Here is a 22,644-nt window from a genome sequence, read left to right on the forward strand (position 1 = left end):
ACATACAAGTTTCATAACATTTTATGAGCACCAGAGGGATCTCAGAGAGAACATCCGGTCCATTCCTCATAATTAATTCATAAGTGAAGACATCGAGGCCAGAAGGCCGTGGGCAGTACTATTCTCCAAGTCACAGAGCTAGTTAATCACAAAGCCATGCACATCCTCTCACTCTCTCCCCCTCCCTGTCTTCCTCCGCCCTATGCTACTAGTAGCTAAAATGAAATGTGCATACAACTAAAAGGGCACTTGAGCAGTAGGCAACCAAGGAGGTAAATTTTAAATTTTGTTTCATTTTAATTAAAAATCTTAAAAAAAAAAAACTGATGTTTCTGTTACTGGGAATGCTTGGAACAATCTGGGAATGTGCGTCTACCTTTTCAACTATAAAGCTTCCGAGATCCAAACATAGGTCAAGTATTTCTGATGAAAATCCAGTGTCTGAATGCACTGAGAGTGTAAAATACACACTGGATTTAGAAGATCCAGTCTGAAGAAAAAATATAAAATCTATCCTTAACTTTTCATATGATTAAATACTGAAATGAAAGTAGTTTTGATATATTATTAATAAGTTTAAATGTAGCTATTACTAATATAAAATTTCACTATTATAATTATAATTTTAATACATAGAAATATAAAAAATTATATATAATATATAAATATATACTATTATAAATTATATTACTATAAAATTTTAATTTATAAATATATAAAATATATAAATATAAATATATTTACTATTATAAATTATACTATTAATATAAAATTTTAAATTACACATGTGGCTCTCATATTTCTCTCAGTACTGTTCTAAAGGAATAGATTGAGATACACATGCATTTTAATCTGACATTCTAGAAAATGCAAACAACAAAAAATACCAGGTATTTGTTTGATGCAAAGAAGAAATTATAGAGGGAACATGTGAAAGAAAAATACACATATATGGCAAGAATCTTCAAACTCTAACACGGTCACAGTGGAGGAAAATTTTTTTTAATTTTATTTTTAATCAATTGGAGTACAAAAATGATTAGAATAAAAATTGCTCTTCTTAAAACGTACCTTGTTAGTAGTCTCTTAATTTTCAAATAACATCATAAAACAAAACTATAAGAATGAGCACACAGACTGCATAGCAGTCTATTTTTTCTATTATTATCTATTTATTTATTATTATTATTATCTATTTTTTATACAAATGTGTCAAGCTGACAAAATACAAGCGATTCACAAATTCTTTGCATGAAACTTCTAATCCAAGCTCTCCCTTTTTTTGGCCTTGGTAATGGATCAGCTATAAGTTTTCAGAACTAATACTATTAATAAACCACAGAGAGAGATATGCTGATCTATCAGACAAGGGTCTTGAAAAATGTTTGTGTAAAAATATCACATGGCCAAAGGGCCTACAAAAATCCCTAGAATTTGGCCTTAGGATATGTGGCACAGTGGCAAAAAATCCACCTGCCAAGCAAGAGATGCAAGAGACGTGGGTTCAATCCCTGGATCAGGAAGATCCCCTGGAGTAGGAAATAGCAACCCACTCCAGCATTTTGGCCTGGAAAGTTCCATGGATGGAGGAGCCTGGCAGGCTTCAGTCCAAGGGATCACAAAGAGTAGGACATGACTGAGCACAGCACAGTAAACCAATTCATCTGACTTCCTTTTTCATGCAATTCTATATGCACAACAGGGGTGAGTCTACACTGGAAATATCCCCATGTGACAGATGACCGATCAAAAAGTCACAGCAGTCTACACTGCACTTCAGAGGAGGCCAGCTTTCAGAGGCCACCTGGTTCCTCAAGAAAAGGGGTATTTTGTTCAGGAGACCCTAAGCTTCCCAGGGTCATGCAGAATAATCTCAGCTTTGTTTTCCAGCCTCTCTGAGGACACTTGGGTCAGTGATTGTTTGAGAACCCTGGTGGACTTTGCTGAGCTCATCCTAGGATTCATCCCCAGGACTCTGGCCTGTAAGACTGCACGGATCACCTTATTCTCCATTTCCACCACCCAACAGTCCAGCTTTCCTATTTAAAAGCGCTACCTCTAAGCAAAACACACGATTATAATATTCAGATAAAAGGACAGTATACAAATCTATATATGCAGTGTGATAGCAATTACACAAACACAGGAAAAAGAAATGCAAATACCAACAGTAGTATCTCTACTGGAAGGATAATATTCTTTATATAGTTTTCAATATTTTCTACATTTGGGGGCAGGGTGGGGGACCTGTATTACTCATACAGGCTGATTTTCCTTGGGGTTTTTTTTTTTTTTTTTTTTTTTGTACAGGGGAGTGTTAACAAAATAACACTCATATTCCTAAGGTACTTGAATATATTTTGAGTTAGTATGCTCCTTTGACATTAGCACCTAATACATTTTGCAAACTGCTTGTAACATCATTAAGCACAGGTATAGTTGGGTGGCTCAGCGGTGAAGAATTCGCCTGCCAATGCAGAAGAGGCAAGTTTGATTCCTGTGTCAGAAAGATCCCCTGGAGAAGGAAATGGCAACCCACTCCAGTATTCCTGTCTGCAAAATCTCATGGACAGAGGAGCCTGGCGGGCTACAGTCCATAGGGTTGCAAGAGTCAGACACGACTTAATGACTAAACAACAAAAGTACTTATAAGTGTGTTTTCCATGTGCCACTCTGCTAATCCAAAAACCAGGATCAGTACTAAAAAAGTATTCCTTTAGGAAAGTACTCTCCAAAGTAAGACATAATAGGACTAAAACATTTCTTCTCTGAAGTATGAATGTACACTTCAATCATTCATTTACATTGTATATCTAAGTTCATGATAATATGGCATGAAAAATTAGGACACTACATTACATGAACTTTTGACCCACTTTTCTAACTTGAATATGATATATTTCAAATTATTTCTTGTAGCTTTTTAAAAGCTCAGCAGGGCAGAGAGGTATTTACCGTATTAATAAATTAAGCTAATACAAAAAGTACTTATTTGATTGATATGTCACCTTTTAGTCATAGTGTGTGCGTGCTAAGTGGCTTCAGTCATGTCCAACTCTTTGCAGTCCTACGGACTGTAGCCCACCAGGCTCCTCTGTCCATGGGATTCTCCAGGCATGAATACTGGAGTGGGTTGCCATGCCCTCTTCCAGGAGATCTTCCCAACCTAGGGATCAAACCCACATCTCTTACATCGCCTGCTCTGGCAGGCAGGTTCTTTACCATGAGGCTCCAGGCAAATATAGGTAGCATTTTCATAGAGTTTATTTTTTTTTCATACAGTTTAATGTCTATACATCAAGAAGATCATACACAAATAATAAATTATAAAATTATCTTAATTGGAGAGGAAGACTGGCACTGCCAAAGTGCTCTGGGAACAGATCCACAGAGCACGCATGATGGTGAAAGGCTAGTGACTCTCCTTATTAAAGTCAGAAACCAGACAAGGAGGCCTCCTATTAGCTCTGTCATTTTAATATTTCTTTTACCAAAACAAATCATCTATTTTACCACCAAAGTGGTGAAAAATAATAGATAATGGAAACTGAAAAATGTAACTAACATTATTTGGAAATGAAATGGTAGTTCACTGATATAACCCAGTAGAAATGCTTGAAAATAATTCAAGAGTCAATATACAAAATCCACAGCTTCCCTAATTTCCAGAAATAACCAGCAGGAAAATAAAACAGGGTAAAAGTCAATTCATAAAGGAAGAAAAAGATAGTAAACAAATAGTAATATATTTAAAGGGAGGTGTACAGAGCCAATATAAAGAAAGCCACATAACTTTGCTGTGGGGCACAAAAGAAGACCTGAATTAATGAAATGAGGTGTTATCCTGCTGAATGTGAAAGCTTAACTGTAAAGATTAGAATTTCCCTCCAAATAAATTTAGAAATGTAATACAGTTACAATTAATACTTCATTAGAAATGGTCTTTAAAACGTGACAAAAATAATCTAGAGTTCATTTAGAAGAATAGTCAAGAATATTCAGGGAAATTTGGAGAAATAGGGATGAGTAACTAGATGGTCACAAAGAGTCGGACACGACTGAGCAACTGAACTGAACTAGATGGAGCCTGCATTATCAGATATCAAATATTATCAAAATGTGTTGTAAGCTATAGGAATTGAAACCTGTTTTGATCTTAAAAGAATGTCCAAATATAGTCTAAAATTCATCAGACAATAAAATGACATTTCAAACTAATGCAAAAAGGATGGATTATTAAATCAGATTCATCAACCAGTTATTCACTTTTGGAAAAAATTAAGTTGGATCCCCATCTCTTACCATACACAAAAATAAATTTTGGATGCAATAAAATTTAAATATGAAAAAGGAAATCACAAAAGAAAATTAAGGTAATATTTTTATAATAATGGGGTGGGAAAGAACTGTCTAAGCCTAATACCTAGACCAAAATCACAGAAAAATATTAGATTTGATAGCATAAAAATGTTAATCTTTGAGAAAAATAAAACCACCAAACACAAAACTGAAAGGAAGGTGAATTAAAATATTTGCAGAATGTGGCAGAAAGTTAGACCACAAAGAAGTTTGAGCATCGAGGAATTGATGCTTTCAAATTGTGGGGCTGGAGAAGGCTCTTAAGAGTCCCTTGGACTATAAGGAGATCAAACCAGTCAACTGAAGCTGAAGCTCCAATACTTCAGCCCCCTGATGCGTAGAAACTCATTGGAAAAGACCCTGATGCTGGGAAAGATTGAAGGCAAAAGGAGAAGCGGGCAGGAGAGGATGAGATGGTGAGATAGCGTCACCGACTCAATGGACATGAACGTGAGCAAACTCTGGGAGACAGTGAAAGACAGAGGAGCCTGGTGTGCTGTAGTCCATGGAATCAGAAAGAGTCAGACATGACTTAAAGACTTAACAACAACAACAAGATAGCACAAAGGGAGTTAATAACCTTAACCAAGAGCGTTCTTGAGAACTGATTAAAAATTTTGCTTTTAAAAATAGGCAAGAGACATAAAATAATTTACAAAAAACAATCATACAAAAAAATCCAACATATACAAAAGCAAATGTGTGCAAATTAAAACACAATACCACGTTTTCAACATTAACGTATCAAAGACTTTAAAAAAGTGATCACCTCCAATGTTTTCAAGGAAGGAGGGTGTTGGCCACTCCCACTGCTGGTGTGAATCTATAGATTCACACCTCTCTATCGTCTTCCAAGAGAGGAATTTGGCAATGCATATTTAAAAACCCTAACATTCTGCAATACTTACTGATCCAGTAATTTCATTTCCAGGAATATATCCCATGGAAATTGACTGTGGATGTTTAAAGCAGACTTATATAATGACTAAAATACATTTCTGACACTAGTAATTTGTATACATTATGCTATATTCATTAGAAGATGCAATGATGAATAATATTATTAGAGACTATTTAGAGACAGAAAATATATTTCAAGGTAGCTTAACTTTTGTTGTTTGGTTCTTTTTTTCTGCCTTCATCCTAACTTTTTAAAAAGCATATTCTAAAGCAGAATACCTGCTATGATTATGTTTTTAACATCTGCAGTGACTGGAAGCAGAAAAGATTGAAGGTTACATATCAAAATTATTAAAATTGGTTATTCTAAATTGTGAGGTTACTAGAGGTTTTATCTTCTTTTACTGCCCATTTGCTCTTCCACATTGTCTCCTCCTGCTTGCTCTCCCAGGGCTATTTCACTTTAAAAAAAAAAAAAGTCTGTTTCCTCCTTTATTTTCACTAAAAGTCAAAATCAAACCAAACAAAAAAAACTACCTTGTTTGTTTTGGACACAGTTTGCCAGCCTCATTTGTAAGTCCCACGGACCTATGATCCTGCTTCTTACAAACACCCCTTTCCAACTTTCTAATCTCAGCCAACCACACTTCATCACACTCAAATTAACATACAATAGAAGCTTTGTCTGCACTCAGATAGGACCCTTTTCTACCCTTCCCACAGCAAAATCCATTCCTCCTATATTCTTTCTCAAGTACTATCATGAAAACGGTATGAAAAATGGTTAAGGATAGTATGAAGACTAATTATAAACAGAACCTGCAACGGTCCCTCATCTTTTGAATCAGCTCAAAGAAAACCCAACTAATCACAGAATTTGGATGTGAAATCAAATGAAGCTTCAAAAGCACACTGAGTCTGGTCCCTGATCCTTAGAGCAGGAAAAGCACTATTCTCCCCATTGGATAGGTGAGGTAAGAGAAACCCAGGGAAGACGAACTGGTGAAAACACACACTGGTGACTGGTAGCAAAAAGAAAGAATGAAAGCTAGGAGTTATGTTCATGGAAACAATTCTTTTACAGTATCAGGTCACATGAATCTTTTACAAAAGGAGAGAGGAAGAGGGGAAGGAAGGAGGGAAAGAGGGAAGAGAAAAGGGGGGAAAAAAGGAAACCAAACCATATTCCAATGTTTATGGCTGAATGAATTACCTACATATGATTTTTGTAAGTGTTAAGTTAAAATATAACATCCTGGGAGAAAAAGAGAGTCCTCATGCACTGTTTATGGGATTGCAAATTGTTGCAACCATTATGGAAAACAGTATGGAGGTTCCTCAAAAAATTAAAAAGTTACCACATGATTCAGCAATTCCACTTCTGAGAATATAACTGAAGGAAATGAAAACACTGTGTTCACCAGCAAGCCCTGAGCATATATAAGCAAAAAAAACATAATTCAAAAAGATGCACGCACCCCAATATTTACTGCAGCACTATTCATAATAGTCAAGACATGGAAGCAACCCAAATGTCCATCAACAGAGGAATGGATAGAGAAGATGTGGTATAAAAAAGAATGAAATAGCGCCACTTGCAGCAACATGGATGGACCTAGAGATGATCATACTAAATGAAATCAGTCAGACAGAGAAAAACAAATACCATATGATATCATTTACATGTGGACTCTAAAAGAATGATACAAATGAACTTATTTACAAATCAGAAACAGACCTACAGACTTTGAAGACAAACTTATGGTTATCAAAGGGGAAAGCTAGAGTGGAGGGATAAATTAGAAGTTTGGAGCTACATAGTAGTATATACATACTACTACATAGAAAGCAGACAACCAAGAAGAACCTACTGTATAGCACAGAGAACTCTACTCAATATTCTGTAATAACATATATGGGAAAAGAATCTGAGAAAGAATGGATATATGTACATATATAGAGCTAAATCACTTTGCTGAACACTTGAAACTAACACAATATTGTAAGTCAATAATACTCCAATATAAAATAAAAAGTTAAATTTTAAAAATTTAACCACAATGTTGAGGATATATCTGCACCCCTGTATTCATGGCAGCATTATTCACAGTAGCCAAAACATGAAAACAACCTGAGTCAACAGATGGACGAATGGATAAAGAACTTGTGATACACATCACACATACATACAACGGAGTATTATTCAACCATAAAAATGGAAGCAATCATGCCATTTGTGTCAGCATGAATGAGCTTTGAAGGATTTATGCCAAGTGAAAAGTCAGACAGAGAAAGACAAGTACTATAGATCTTACATATATGTGGAATCTAAAAGAAAAAAAACAAAGGAAAAAAAATGGTATTTGTGTTTACCAGAGGTAGGGGACAGGAGAAGGAGGAATTGGGTGAAGGTGGTCAAAAGGTACACACATCCAGTTATAAGATAAATAAGTATTGGACATAACGTACAGCATAATGATTATAGCTAACACTGCTGTGTTATATTTGAAATGTGTTTCAAACGTGTTATATTTGAAAACTGTTAAGAGTAGCTCTTAAGAGCTCTAGTCATAAGGAGAAAATTTTTCTTTTTCTATCTATATGGGATAATGGACCTAAACTTACCATGGTAACCATTTCACAATACATGTAAGTCAAAACATTACGCCGTTCATCTTCAATTTATACACTGCTGTATATCAGTCAGATCTTAACAAAAGTGGCAGCAGGAATCTTCCTGGCCACCCCCTAGCTCCAGGAGGACTCTAGCCTCTCTGGGCCTAGGTTACACATCTTACAGCAAACTCAATCTGAAGATCTCTAATACTGTAACAGTTTAACTCCAGTAACTTTAAATGGTGACATTACAAGCTATGAGCAACACAGAAAACAATATATATTCAATTCAATGAATAGATACTGGGCACCTACTATGGGCAAGATATTAAATACCATGACAGATACTGTGGGGATACGGTTTGGCCTCTAAATAAGCAATATAGCACCATAAAATTTTACAGCTAGAAAGAACTGAATTTTACAAGTTAGCAAACGGGCACAATATTTCATTATATATATATATTTATGTATATATAAAATATAAATATATATATGTGAAAGTCGCTCAGTCGTGTCTAACTCTTTGTGACCCCATGGACTGTAACCTGCCAGGCTCCTCTGTCCATGGAATTCTCCAGGCAAGAATACTGAAGTGGGTAGCCATTCCCTTCTCCAGGGGATCTTCCCAACCCAGGGATTGAACTGAGGTCTCCTGCATTGCAGGCGGATTCTTCACCGTCTGAGGTGCCACGGAAGCCCATATTATATATAAAAATATTTTTATATATATGTCAGGCTATCATATTCTTTAATAACTTTTGAAGACTAGACAAGGAGATGGGCAATTTGGCAGTGAGCTTCATTTTTAAAAAACTTAGTGAGGTGAAATTCAGATAACATAAAAGTAACCATTTTCAAGTGAACAACTCAGTGGCACTTAGGACAGCCACAATATTGTGCAGCTACCACTTCTATACACCCCATTCCTGCCCCCAACCCTTCCCCGGTGCGCCCTTTGATTTCTGGAGGGACTTCTGACATCATTCAGCAAAAGTGGACAACTTACTCAACTCCAGAATCATTTAACCAATGCCCATCTAAGTCTCTATCAGTAGTGTCAAGCCATACAATTACTTAGAAAAGCCACTCAATAGAACCATCCTTCAGAACTAATTATCTTTGCAACAGCCGGCTGTTTATTATCTGAACCATTCACTGCGTCTATGCTCTCATTTCAGTCTCCCTTGGCGAGAGTCTGCAGAGCCCTTGCAGTGTGTTTGGGGCCTAGGTTCACAAGAGGCCAGTTCGCAGGCACTTTAGGTAGGACCCCCACTTTGCAGACAGAGTTTGAGAGAAATGTGTGAATGCAGTCACAGTTACTGTGACTATATTTACACATTACCTTAGAAATATTTATTGTACTAGCTGTAAAATTACAACTATAGGCAAACCTCAGAGATAGGACAGGTTTGGTCCCAGGACACCACAACAAAATGAATACTGCAATAAAGCCACAGGAACTTTTTGGCTTCCCAGTGCATATAACAGTTACATTTACATTATACTGTAGTCCATTAAGTGTGCAGTAGCATTATGTGTAAAAAAAAATACAATGTACATACCTTAATTTTCAAATATTTTATTGCTAAAAAATGCTAAGGCCTCCAGTCAGTTATAGTCTTTTTGCTAGAGGTGTGAAATATTGCAAGAATTACCAAAATGTGACACAAGACATAAAATGAGCAAATGCCACTGAAAAAATGACCTCTAGATTTGTTTGATACAGGACTGCCACCAACTTTCAGTTTGTTTAAAAAAAAAATGCAGTATCTTTGAATTACAATAAAGTGAAGTGCAATGAAACAGCTTGCCCCCAAACCATCCACTTTAGCTGTGAGAGGCTAGAATTTAAAAGACGTAAGGGAAGGACGTAAGAGAAGGAGAAAAAGAAGTGCTCTGATTGGCTAGGCACAGTCCTTCCCTGAGGCTGCACCGCCAATAATTATCCCTGAACCATTTCTATCAAAAATTCCCACGGCAATTGGGATAAACCAAAAGCCACATGGCTTAACTCTGAAAGACACTCCCAGGCAGTGCTGGGGAGAAGGAGCAGAGGCTCAGCTCCTCGGATATTCCAACTGTTCATTATCAGCAGAAATACATTAGCCAACAGTGATTTCAATCCACGTCAAAGACATTTTCATTTATCCCTGTGAAAATATTCAGAAATATTTCTGCCCTACACAAGATCGCATCTTTTCCCTGGGGGCCATCTCCAGCACTCCCAACCCCCTCACCCTAAACTGTTTTCCCACAGTTCTCATCACCATCTAATACACTACACAGTTGACTTACGGACTGTGCATATTATTTTTCTTCTGCGCTAGAATGCACGCTCACTGAGAATGGGGGATCTTTGTTTTATTTGTAAAACAAAGTAAATCTTTGTTTACTGCTGTGTCCCTGTGCTAAGAAACACAATGGCCTAAATCACAGTTGGAATGCATTCATTCCTATTGCTTACAAAAGTAGATGATGGTATTTATTCAAAACACTTTCTAACATTTCACCGAAACCCGCTAAATGCTGCTAAATATTTCGTACGTTTGCATGGAGACACTGACACATTCGTAGCTGTGAATTACACAGCTACGTCACTGAGAAGAAAGCTGTAATTATGGAATAATAGAAATATCACTGACAGATGGAAGGGGGTTTTTCCTGTTGCTACAGCTTATCCACGGAATTATATGAAGAGTTCTGTGAGTTAGTATGACTGACAGATGATCAGAGCATGCAAATCAAGCCTTGATTCCTCAACACTTAGGAACAAGGTTGAGAAGTAGTGCAATGGGAGGCGGGAGCAATGAAAGATGGATGTTTAATTTCAAACACTGATCTTTATAACAGAAGTTACTACATGTTTGGAAATGTTTTAAAATGCTCATTATTTCTGCAAAGGGAACTAGAGAAAATTTTATAATAAATCAGTATTGCAGAGCATGGGTTAATAGGTGTTTTAATTATTAAACATTTTACTAGGTATCAATGGCTCAGAAGGTAAAGAATGTACCTGCCAATGCAGGAGACATAAGAGACACGGGCTTGATCCCTGGGTCAGGAAGATCCCCTAGAGAAGGAAATGGCAACCCACTTCAGTATTCTTGCCTGGAAAACTCCATGGACAGAGGAGCCTGGTGGGCTACGGTCATGGGGTTGCAAAGGGCCAGACATGACTGAGCACAACCACCTACCTACCTGCTAGGTAGCAGGCACAGTTTTGAGGTCTTTGCATATGTCACATCAGTTGAGTAACCTCATAACCATCCTGTGATGTAGGTACCATTACTATTGGGTTGGCCAAAAAGTTCATTCGAGTATTTCATAACATCTTCCAGAAAAACACAAATGAATATTTTGGCCAACCCAATATTTTATAGATAATGAAACTGAGGCTCAGTGGGGTTGCCTAACCTGCTTGGGACTACAAAGTTACATAGTGATGGGAGCTGGGATCAAACCCAGGAGTCATAGTCCAGGTGAGTGGTTCCCAACCGGGAGTGGTTCTGTTTCCCAGGTACTATTTGTCAATGTCTGGAGGTGTTTTTTATTGTCACAACTGGAGGGAAGGTGCTGATGGCATCTAGTGGGTAGACATGCTACAAAACTTCCTACAATGCAGAGTACAGCCCCACAACAGAGAATTATCTGGCCCGAAATGTCAACAGTGCCAAGGCTGAGAAACCTTGCAGCTCCAACTCTTAGCCACTGTTCTCAAAGTTTTAGAAACACCACCACTGACACAAGGACTAAAGGAGGACAATTATGCAGAACATGCCAGTAATAGGCAGGTATAAGTTACCACATAAAAGAAGTATATTTGTTTGCTTAGAAGGTTGTAACAGATAACTTGCTGGCTTAAAATTACAGAAATTTATTGCTTCACAGTTCTGAAAATCCAAGTCCAAAACTAGTATACCTGTGCTGAAATCAAGGTGTTGGCAGGGCCAGACTCCCTCAGGAGGCGCTCTGGGAGAATCCATTCCTTGCTGCTCCCAGCTTCTGGTTGCAGCCAGCACTGGCACTCCTTGGCTGGTGGCCACATCATTTTAGTCTCTGCCTCCATCCTCACATTATAGTCTTCTGTTTCTCTATGTGGAGTCTCCCCTGCCTCTCTCTCTTATTAATTAGGCCATTTTGATGACATTCAGGGCCTAGAAAATCCAGCATAATCCAGATGATGAAAATCCTCATCTGAAGATCTTTAAGGATTTCCCTGGTGGTCCAGTGGTTAAGAATCCGCCTTGCAATGCAGAGGACACAGGGTTGATCCCTGTTCGGGGAACTAAGATCCCACATGCCACAGGGCAACTAAGCCTGAGTGCCACAGAGAGCCCAGAGAAAGACCCAGTGCAGCCAAAAAAAAAACAAAAAACAAAACAGATCCTGAGTCACATCTGCAAAGACTCTTCTCTTTCGAATAAAGTAGCATTTATAGGTTGTAGGGATGAGTGCATGAGCAACTTTGGAGGGCCATCTTCCAGCTTACCACAAGTAGATACTATACTCACATTTTATCCATGATGGACTTTTAAATCATGTGCCCAAGGACAAAAGGCTATCAAGCAGTCGAGGTGGGATTTGAACCCAGCTCTGTTCATCTCTGGAACTCAATTTCTTATCTTTATGTCACTTAGGAAAGCTGAAGAAAAGATCTTAAACTAGCAAGTCTCAAAGCTCCAAGTAGCAAATAATGCAAAAAAGACTAAAATTCTACATATGCTCCAGGCACAACCAGTGAAAATCATGAAAGCACAAACTTCCATGATGTGAGGGTCTCAAAAGTATTTGCATTAACTCATTATTTTCTTTACATTATTTTTTTTTTCTTTACATTATTTAGTGATCATTTCTTATCCCCTTTGGAGGTATCTTAGTGTACAAAGAACTACCCATAATCCTTTCATAGAACAGCCTACAATCTTTCCCCCCAAATCTTAAGTAACAAGCAATGATTAAAGTTTTAACTGCACATGTTCCTTCAGGATTTGGAATTATGGACTAAAATGCCAAGCTTCTGGTGAGAGGAAGTTATTGCCAATGGAGGGAACGATATGGTGGGTCTACATGTGGGTGGATGCTATAGTTTTTGTAACCCCAGAAATTTTGTCATATTAAAAATACTGGGTATATACCCTTTAAAAGGAATGAAGCACATATATATGCTACAACATGGATGAACCTTAAAAAGAGGCTAAGTGAAAGAAGCCAGACTCAAAAGGACACATACTGTATGATTCCATTTGTATGAAAACATCCAGAATAGTTAAATTCATAGAAAGAGAAAGCAGATTACTGGTTGTCTAGGGTGCAGGGAGTGGAGAATGGGGAGTGACTGCTTAGTGATATGAGGTTTTATTGTAAAGTGATGAAAATGTTTTACAATTAAACAGAGAGAGTGGTTGCCTCTGTTTTTCACTTTAATACGGTTAATTTTCTGTTATGTGAATTTCACTTCAGTATGAACAAAGAATAATCAGAGACCTCTATGCTAAGCAAACTGGAGTAGACAACTCACTTCTTTATGATATAGCATTAAATCATATTCTGGTTCAATTCCTAGCCAAAAAAAGCTATGATCTATTTTTTTTTATGACCCTGGACAGAAGCTGTCTTCTACTACTCTACCTTTTAGACTTTGATAAGAAGTCTTCCAGAACTAGAGGTCATAAAATTTTTTAATTCACCTTTTTTTTTTTTTACTACTAGTGTAAAAATAATTATGCCAAAATTCACAGTAAAGTAATACCTAGAATAACAACTTTACCTCCCACTCTCCTAAAATAAGTTGCCTACTTGGATTTTCCTATAAAAAAAAGACAAATGAGATAATATAAAATGAAAATGCTCTAACTCGGAAGCATCTTTCACATGCAAGGCATTATTGTTAGTGTACATAATGATACTCATAAAAAAGATAGCATCAAGTAAAATACTGCCATGATGCAGTGTGTGCTTTAAAAAAACACAACATGGCAGTAATAACTAACCAAAGAAACTGGTGGTCTATTACTGTTCAGTCAACAGACAGTAATTAAGCAGCAAATGTCAAGAGCTGCAGTTCTGATGTGATAATAACCAGCTAGGACAGACCAGAAGAATGTGCTCGTAGGAGATAAGCCTTCCTCCTCCCGAAGTGAGCACCTCAAGGTTGTTGCCTCAGGGAGTCTGGATTGCCCCAGGGGCCCTGTGCGATGGAAGACTTGTCAAAGGAAGAACGTAAAGCTCTCAGACTGTGGCCCGGGTCAGGGCCGTCTATTGAGAAGAACGTAAAGCTCTCAGACTGTGGCCCAGGTCAGGGCCGTCTATTGAGAAGAACGTAAAGCTCTCAGACTGCGGCCCGGGTCAGGGCCGTCTATTGAACACCAGGGAAAGGATGAAAGCTAAGGCGATCACCAAGCTAGTTCAAGCCCACCACCATCCTTCAGAATCCAGTCGCTACTGTTCCCTGGGGAGGCAGGCCCAGGAGGCTCCATCTGTGTGGGCTGAGGTTGGGCAGGAGACAGACCATCTTTAGGGGTGCCACATTCATAGCACTGACTCTTAGATTCTCTTGCTCTGCACCCTGTAGGGTAGACTCTGCATGGGGAACTAGTGCTTCCATTCCAAATGGCAGCTGGGCTCCCGACAGCTCTGTGACTGAGAAGTGGTGAGCCAGGCCATAGCAGGGACGACAGGGACAAGCCCAGGAGAGAGCTGGCAGGGCTGATCTCTGGCCATGCCGGCCAGTAACCCCTTCCATGACCTCGCAGCAACACCTCCTCCTTCGTGTGGCTATCTGTAAAATGGGGAGGTAGCCCCACTCAGCCCCGCCTGCCTCAAGGCTCCTGTTGGAAAAGAGAATAAAAGTGGGAGTGAAGGGGACAACAGTGAAAAGCAGACCAAAAGCAAAGCCATCAGCACTTCGTAAACTCCACCATGCATACCATGCCACCAAGTCCTTGGATGTTAAGAGTGCACACAAAAGAAGAGAAACTTTGGGAAATGATTTAGTTGGCTTCATTATTTGTGCCTTCACTCATTTATTCAACAAATATTTAGTGAACACCAACTGAAGCTCCAATACTTCAGCCACCTGATGCAAGGAGCTGAAACATTGGAAAAGAACTTGATGCTAGGATAGATTGAAGGCAGGAGGAGAAGGGGTCAACAGAGGATGAGATGGCTGAATGGCATCACCGACTCAATGGACATGAGTTCGAGCAAGCTCCGAGAGTTGGTGATGGACAGAGAAGCGTGGCATATTGCAGTAATGGGGTCGCAAAGAGTCTGACATGACTGAGGGACTAACTGAACTGAACTAAATAAATGGAGTTGTTGGGGGGCTTCCCTGGTGGCTCAAACGGTAAAGAATCTGCCTGAAATATGGAAGACCTGGGTTTGATCCCTGGGTCAGGAAGATCCCCTGGAAAAGGGAATGGCAACCCACTCCAGTATTCTTGCCTGGAGAATTCCATAGACAGAGGATCCTGCTGGGCTACAGTCCAAAAGGTCACAGAGTCAGACACAACTTAGCACACACAGACATATATAGATAGAGAAGCCTGGTGGGAGAAGGGAACTTCTTTGAATACCCACGTCAGTATAACAGCCTGGAGAATTCCATGGACTACATAGTCCATGGGGTCACAGAGTCGGACATGACTGAGCAACTTTTACTTCACTCCCATCAAATTTTCCCATGAAGGAAAACAATCCTTACCTGTTTTATTTAAGTAAGTGAAAGTGTTAGCTGCTTGATCCACATAAATAAATGGCTTAGAAAATCCCGTTGTTTATGCCAAATAGCTACAAAAAAAAGAAAAAAAAAAAAAAGAGTGTGGTAGGGGGAGAGGGAAAGGGAGAAAAAAGAGAGAGAGAATGGTTGGGGGGGGGGTGGTTGGTGAGGGGTAGGTAAGAAAGACAGAACCAGGTAGAACTGACCACCTCTGCACTGAGAATCTGTTATGAACACTTTGATTAACGAGAATGTAAAGACACAAGCTGAGAGGAACACTGAACACTGAACTATGTATCTGAAGAATTTGTTGTATGCTATCATCTACTTGTCCATGTACTATTATTTCTCTTCAATAAAATTTTTGAGGAAAAAGAGAGAGAGGAAGAGACTACAGCAAAATGAGGAGTATGGTAAGCAGGGCCTTCCAAAAGAGTGTTAACAGGATGTCAACATGGACATGGCAGCCACTAAGATAGACTAGATACTACATTCCAAAATGAAGTGCCAGCCCTGGATGCAATCCTTCAAAGGGCAGTGGCCCCAAACCATTGTCACCAATCTTGAGCTCCTCACCCACAGCAAGGGCACAAATGGGTCCGGCTGTTGGCAGCTAAATTAAGGAGGGAACAGTTAAAGCAAGCAGGCTGTGGTTCTTTGGAACAGGCAGGAGTCTGGGCTCTCCCCTTGCTAGTCTAGTGAGGGGCCTCGCAGGACTAGCAGGAGAGCAGAAGACTCCTGCAACATGGGAGACATAGTGACCTCGTTGGTGACTTCTGCCTAAGAAAAAGGACAAGAAGTAGGCTGGCGGGATGCTGATGGACAAGCCAGAGGAAGTAACAGCTGCACTGGGATGAGCCTGCGGTTCTCAAGTTTGCGGGAGCCAAGATGTGTGAGTCTTCCCCAAGGACCAGATGTGGATACACCCTGAGAACATGTCTGGCACCATCTTCTCAGCTTCCGCCCAACAAGCGCCATCTCCTGCACAGCAGAGGAGCCCAGCAGATGGAATCCACACGGACCAGGGAGACTATGAAAGGACAGGTGGTCACATCAAGGATACTGGAGGTGAGAGGTTCCCAGAGATAGAGGGGATATTTCTAAAGAATATCTTTATTTCTGAAGAACCTACAAAGGGTCCTCCCAGAGAAAAAATCAATTCTAAACACTCACGACACAAAAGACAGCTCTCCTGTGATGCTGCCTGCCAGTCAAAATTTTCCTGCACCCCTTCCTGTCCTGCCCATTCTTCTCCCAAAGCCAGAAGCAAGAGCTACTGAGTAATCAAGGGGAACGTATCTAACCCCAGCCCCTTCTCCCTCTAACAGGCCCTTGCTGAAAGTAGGAGAGTGGGTGTAAGTAGAAATAAAGTTGGAAGTTGGGAGCTTTGACTGTGACATGATACTAGACATTTTCAGTATTTGGCACATTACACTGAAACTTTTTATTATGTAAGAGTAATCAGAATAGTCATGGGATATGTTTTCATCCAGAAACAGGGGAGATGCTTTCTGCTGAATACATTTTAATGGGAGAGTAGGAGACTAGATAAAGTCGGTTTTTGATAGTACCCCATGAAACCTACTTGTTGCAGGCACATTACACACGAAACCACTTTGTGGCAGCACATCTCACTGCAAATTTATACTTTCCACAAAAGAAGTCCACTGTGGCCCAACTCGGACATGAAGATTGCTATGGGTTCTGGGTTCCCCTTTGAACACCCTACGTCCTTGGTGGGCCCATAAAGAGTCTGCAGAAGCTACAGAAACAAAGGCTACTAATCTGCTGCCCATCTCCTTACACCCTTCTCCTCTTCCAAACACACACGTGGGTCAGGAAGGGATGTCTGATACCAGGAGCCACCACCATGCTCAGTGCTAATCCACATAAAATAGGCTCTGACTGAGTTCCCAACTTGGAGCCTCACCAGTCTTCTCCTGAGACATCACTCTAATAGGATTCCTTCCACTGAGACCGAGTTGTGAAGCCAGAGCCTCAACTCACACCCAGCAGTAAACCAAGGGTATCAGTCCCAAGATGGCAGCCTATCTAACTCCCTCCCATTCATTCTCCCTGTGTCTTGGGTCACGAGAAGGATATCACAGAATGCAGAGCAGTAAAACATAAAACAGAGCTCATCTTCAATAAACTGGCACTTTGGTCAAGCAAATGTGCAAAGTCAACAGTTTCAGCATCATTATCTGTTGTGTAAGTTTTAGCAAATCGACACACACAGGCTGAGTCTTTATGTTATTGGAAATACTGCTACCAAATACATGCTATACAATATATATATATGCCCTACATCAATAAGAGCTCCTTTAAAATCAAGACAATTTTAAAAGGTGTTTCTGGGTCTGCATCCACCAAGTTTCAAGCTCCATGGAGACAGAGACTATGTCTCATTTGCTTTTGTGTCCCTTAGGGTCTAGCATAGAATATGGTACATAGAGAGTTCAATAAAGTCCTAAGGCTGATAAGTGAATGAACAAACAAATGAATATCCTGGCTTCCATTTCAAGATAGATGTATGTTAACAGTGTAATTGAATAAATATGTTTTTAAAAAAGGGACAGACTGGCTATCCATCATTTTTGACTACTCCATTCTCTCTACTAATTTTAGTGTGTGTATTTGAATCTTATAATTGAATAGTTTAGTGTTACTCTGTATAAAAGATATTTCTGAGACTTCTCCAGTGGTCCAATGGCTAAGACTCTGTGCTCCCAATGCAAGGGACCTGGCGTTCAATCCCTGCTCACGGTACTAGATTCCACAGGCTACAACTAAGAGTTCATATGCTGCAACTAAAGATTTGCATGCCACATCTAAGACTTGGTGCAGTCAAATAAACAAGTATTTTTTAAAAAATGTTTTAAGGCTACTCTTTCAACAGGCCCCCGAGACCAGATCAACTGGCCATTCACCCTCACTAGGCAACAGCAAAGATCCGTCATGGTATACGACTCCATCTAAGGTAATCCAAAGGGTCTCTCAAAGGGAATAATACTGCTTTAAAATATACATTGAAAAGAACTGACTTTCATCTTTTTTGTGGAAGGATCTCGGGGACGAAGCAGAAAAAGGAAAGGTTCGCTAGCAGATGGTGGGGAGGCATCAGGCACCGAAGAAGAAAAGTCACAAGCTTCGGAGTTGGACAGGTCTACAGTCAGTCACACCTTGGCTCTGCTGGGCCTCAGCTTCTCCATCTGTACAATGGAAACCATAAGGCCCACTTCAAGAACCACTGTGTGGAGAACAAAGGAACGTATACGGAGGCTCTGATTATAGTATCTGGCATACAATACGGGCTCAAACAAAAGTTCTACTACCATTATCTACACATAAACTAAAGTACATACACCTACCTGCATTTTTAAAGATGATTTTATGTATGAGTGTCCACAACTCTTAAAGGATCTGAGATCCAAGACTCAGCTGTTTGGAACTTGGAATTCATTCTCCCATAGGAACAATGCTATAAATCACAGAATTTCAGAATTAGAAGGGGCCTCAAAGCTTGTCTAGTGACGTAATAAAACTTCCCACTAAATGGGAGTTTCTCCTAACATAGTCTCCCTGGGGTTTAAGTTTCAGGTAAATCCATCAAAACTTAAATGATGTATAATATAGCTGAAATACTACATGTAAGCACACGAAAAATAGCAGAATACGATTTTCAAGTGTTGAGCAGTAGTTTATCTTCACATGTTCTTCTAACCGTAGCTAAGATTATCTTCCTACTTGGAAATTCATCCATGTAGAAAGCAGGGAGACAGCTTCTTATTTCTTATAACCCACTCTGCCCCTCTCAACACCCAACAACTACCATGGAAAACTTACAGTTAACATGAGACAGGAACTTATCTGCAGCATGAACAAAATGCAGCAGACCCACAGAGACAGACAGACAATTGGGGGAGGAGAGGGGGGTGTCAAAGGGAATGAGATGTGGGTGTGGAGCAGGGCACAGGAAAGAAGACCTTGGTTACCAAGTTCACCTCCTTTATCATTTTGCCCAGCAACAGCCCTATTTCACCTGGTGCGCACAAATTAAAACTATTTGTGGAGGTCATCTGAGACCCTGATGGGTCACCATGCATATGCAGTATTTCAGGGGTTATCTGTCAACCTCAGTCTGACCCCTGGCTATGCCCACTCTGACTTCATGCAGTAGGCAGCAAAAAAGCACAGAGTGCTCTGGGATATTCCACGCTGTTTGTCTTTGGATTGGCAGAGAATGGCTGTTTATACTTACAGGATGTTCACAAGCTAAGTGTATTTAGCTTGGCGAGTGTCTATAATGTTGCCTCCAATAGGGAAAATTCAGCAGAAACTGCAGAAATGACCAAGGGAATCTGGTTTTGCATAAAAGCTCTAAGCACTACTCAGACAACATGGGACAACAATTATGATACAATGCTAAATGAAACAAAAGTTGTTTTATGAAAATGTATATATGGCATGATTTCAATTTTGAAGTACATGCACATGCTATCTTTTAATACATTCTTACATATCTATGAAGGAAAAAGACTCCAAAACATGAATAATTATTTTGTCTGTGTTACGGAAATACAGAGTGTGTTTATGTATGCACACATGTATACATAAACAGTCGTACACATGAACTGTACGACTTCATTTATTTATAATTTTCTATAAAGTCTGGTTAAATGAATAACTATCAAAAGAGGTAAAATGGAATTTAGAAACTCTAATCAGAGATTTTAAAGCTAAAAGGATCCGTAGAAATTATCCAATCCAATACTTCCTCCAACTCTTCTTAATTATATAGGAAGAAGACCTCTGGCCCCACAGGTGACTTATGTGCCTAAAGTCCTCCAACTAATGGAGAACTAGCCAAACTGTGGCTTGAACTCAGATCCTATGACATTTATGGCCTGTGCCACTCCCGTGAGATCATGGTGTGTCCTAGAGTCAGGGACTAATGAAGTTCAGAAGGAAATACTCCATAAAGAAGGAGCAAGTCTGACTGTACACACCTACACTTCTCACTAAATAAATATTTGCCAAGAGTCATATCATAATTTTATGACCTGCAAACAATTCGATTGCTACAGGAGCTCTGGTGACTTCATAGGGGCTACTGCACCAGAGTCCTGGTTTCAACATTTTTACTCCTGTGTTGCAGAGAAGTTTACCTTCAGAGACTTTCAAGATGAAAATACATCGAGAGGCACCTCTGTCCTTAGGTTACCCATCTAGGTGTCCTAGGTGACGATGGAGAAGCAATGGCTTATATGTGGTCTTCCACTGTTGCTTAACATCACATACAACTGCCACTTAACTTCCATTCCACCATATCACACTGTATGAGAACTACTTAACATTTAATGCACCTCCCAAACACGTAGAAAAAACAGATCAAAAAGCCTCTTTAGTAGCTCTCACTTTAAGTACTTCCTATTTATAAACATGAAGCCTTGTTAGGTGCAAAGTGCCATCTAAATCTGACAAAAAGCACAGTTTCAACCTCTTTCATTTCTACAGGGAGAAAATTCAGACATTTGATATAAACACAGGTAGAGAGCAGCCCTGGGCCTCATAGAAACGGTTTCCTATTTTGTCCTGCTTATCTTGAGCTGGTTGGGCTGGGGAAGCTTTTGGGGCAAGGGGTGGGGAGGTGGCCCCCAAGGACACGGTAGCAGAGTTCTGACCACAGCTGGCAAGTCAAAGAACTGTTTTTGCAGATAAGCAGAGAGACTCTAACCCTGGTCACAGGTACAGTGGCTAGCTCGTTTCCTGTCCAGTGTGCTAACCAGAAACATAATAGGGAACTCAAGATATACTTATGGTGGGTAAAGAGTATGCAGGAATCTGAACAATACACCAGTTGTCTGGGTTAAGCAGTAATTAATCTAGACTTAGAACCTGAAGTTAGCTGTGTACATCATATGAAAGAAGGCAAAGCCTAGAGGACGCACAGGCACAGCAGAGCAGGAAGCACCTAAGATGGGCCACAAAAATGTGAAAATGCTTACACTGTAAGACTTTACAGTAGAAGAATCCAAGGAGAAATATAGGTAAGAGCTGGCTGAAACGTACTGCAACCTGAGATATTTCAGGTTGCAAAATATTCCTCCCACCAAAATTATTTCAGTTCTGAGGGAAGCCCTAGAAAGAGACTAAAATTCATATGTTTAACTATGGGTGCCAAATGTACAGGACAGAGTGTAATGGGCTAAAGTGACCTCTTCTCTTTATTTTGTTAAAAAAAAAAAAAAACACACATCTAAAATGGAACAAGGATATTACCAAAGTACCGCTTAATCAGACTCCCAATTCTGAGAATTTCAATGAACCTATCTACAAAACAGAAACAGACTCGTGGATATAGACTTGTGGTTGCCAGGAGGGAGGGGGCTTGAGGAGGGGTGGAGTAGGAGTCTGGGGTTGGCAGATGTAAGATATTACACATAGAATGGATAAACAACAAGGTCCTACTGCATAACACAGGGAACTATACTCAATATTTTATGATAAACCATAATGGAAAAGAATACAAAAATGTATATATATATACACATAAATACATGGCTGAATCACTTTGTTGTATAGCAAAAATTGAACATTGTAATTCAACTAAACTTCAATAAAAAAATAAGTCAACCCTGAGAATCTAAGTCAAGAAGACAAATGGAGCAAAAGGTTAGGTTGTATGAAGATGCATAATACACTGTATTCTATAAGAGCAGATTCAAAAACACTAGATCCTATTTGATGACTAATGATGGGGAAAATCAGATGAGTAAATTAAGACACATGAAATCGTCTCAACCACTTTAAAAATGATGACATGAAGATACAAATGAGAAACAATATGAAGTTTAAAATTCAAAATTAAACATTCATTATGGCTACAACTAAATCAAAATACTATAGAGGTGTCAGGCAGAGGAAGGTCAAGGAACAGGACAAGATGGTTCAGGGTAGACTAGACGGGGGACAGAGGTGTTGTAGGCAAGTACCCCTTGGGTAAAGCCATGGAAAACTTTTTGGAGTGGTGAAGCAGAGGCTCGAAT

At 39.5% G+C, this 22,644-nt stretch overlaps 1 protein-coding gene across 3 annotated transcripts in view; it reads right to left on the minus strand.

The window, feature by feature from the left end:
* Window positions 1–22,644, minus strand: part of PIP5K1B (phosphatidylinositol-4-phosphate 5-kinase type 1 beta) — a 330,950-nt gene that overhangs the window by 273,308 nt on the left and 34,998 nt on the right. The window contains exon 2 of one of the 3 annotated variants that reach the window (XM_043487132.1): window positions 18,967–19,076. The exons of the other annotated variants lie outside the window; for them this stretch is intronic. The gene's annotated coding sequence lies outside the window, so the exon portion shown is untranslated. The remainder of the gene's footprint in view (window positions 1–18,966; window positions 19,077–22,644) is intronic. 3 annotated transcript variants of the gene reach the window in all.

This window comes from Cervus canadensis, chromosome 14 (genome assembly GCF_019320065.1).
Source record: "Cervus canadensis isolate Bull #8, Minnesota chromosome 14, ASM1932006v1, whole genome shotgun sequence".
Lineage (NCBI taxonomy): Eukaryota > Metazoa > Chordata > Mammalia > Artiodactyla > Cervidae > Cervus > Cervus canadensis.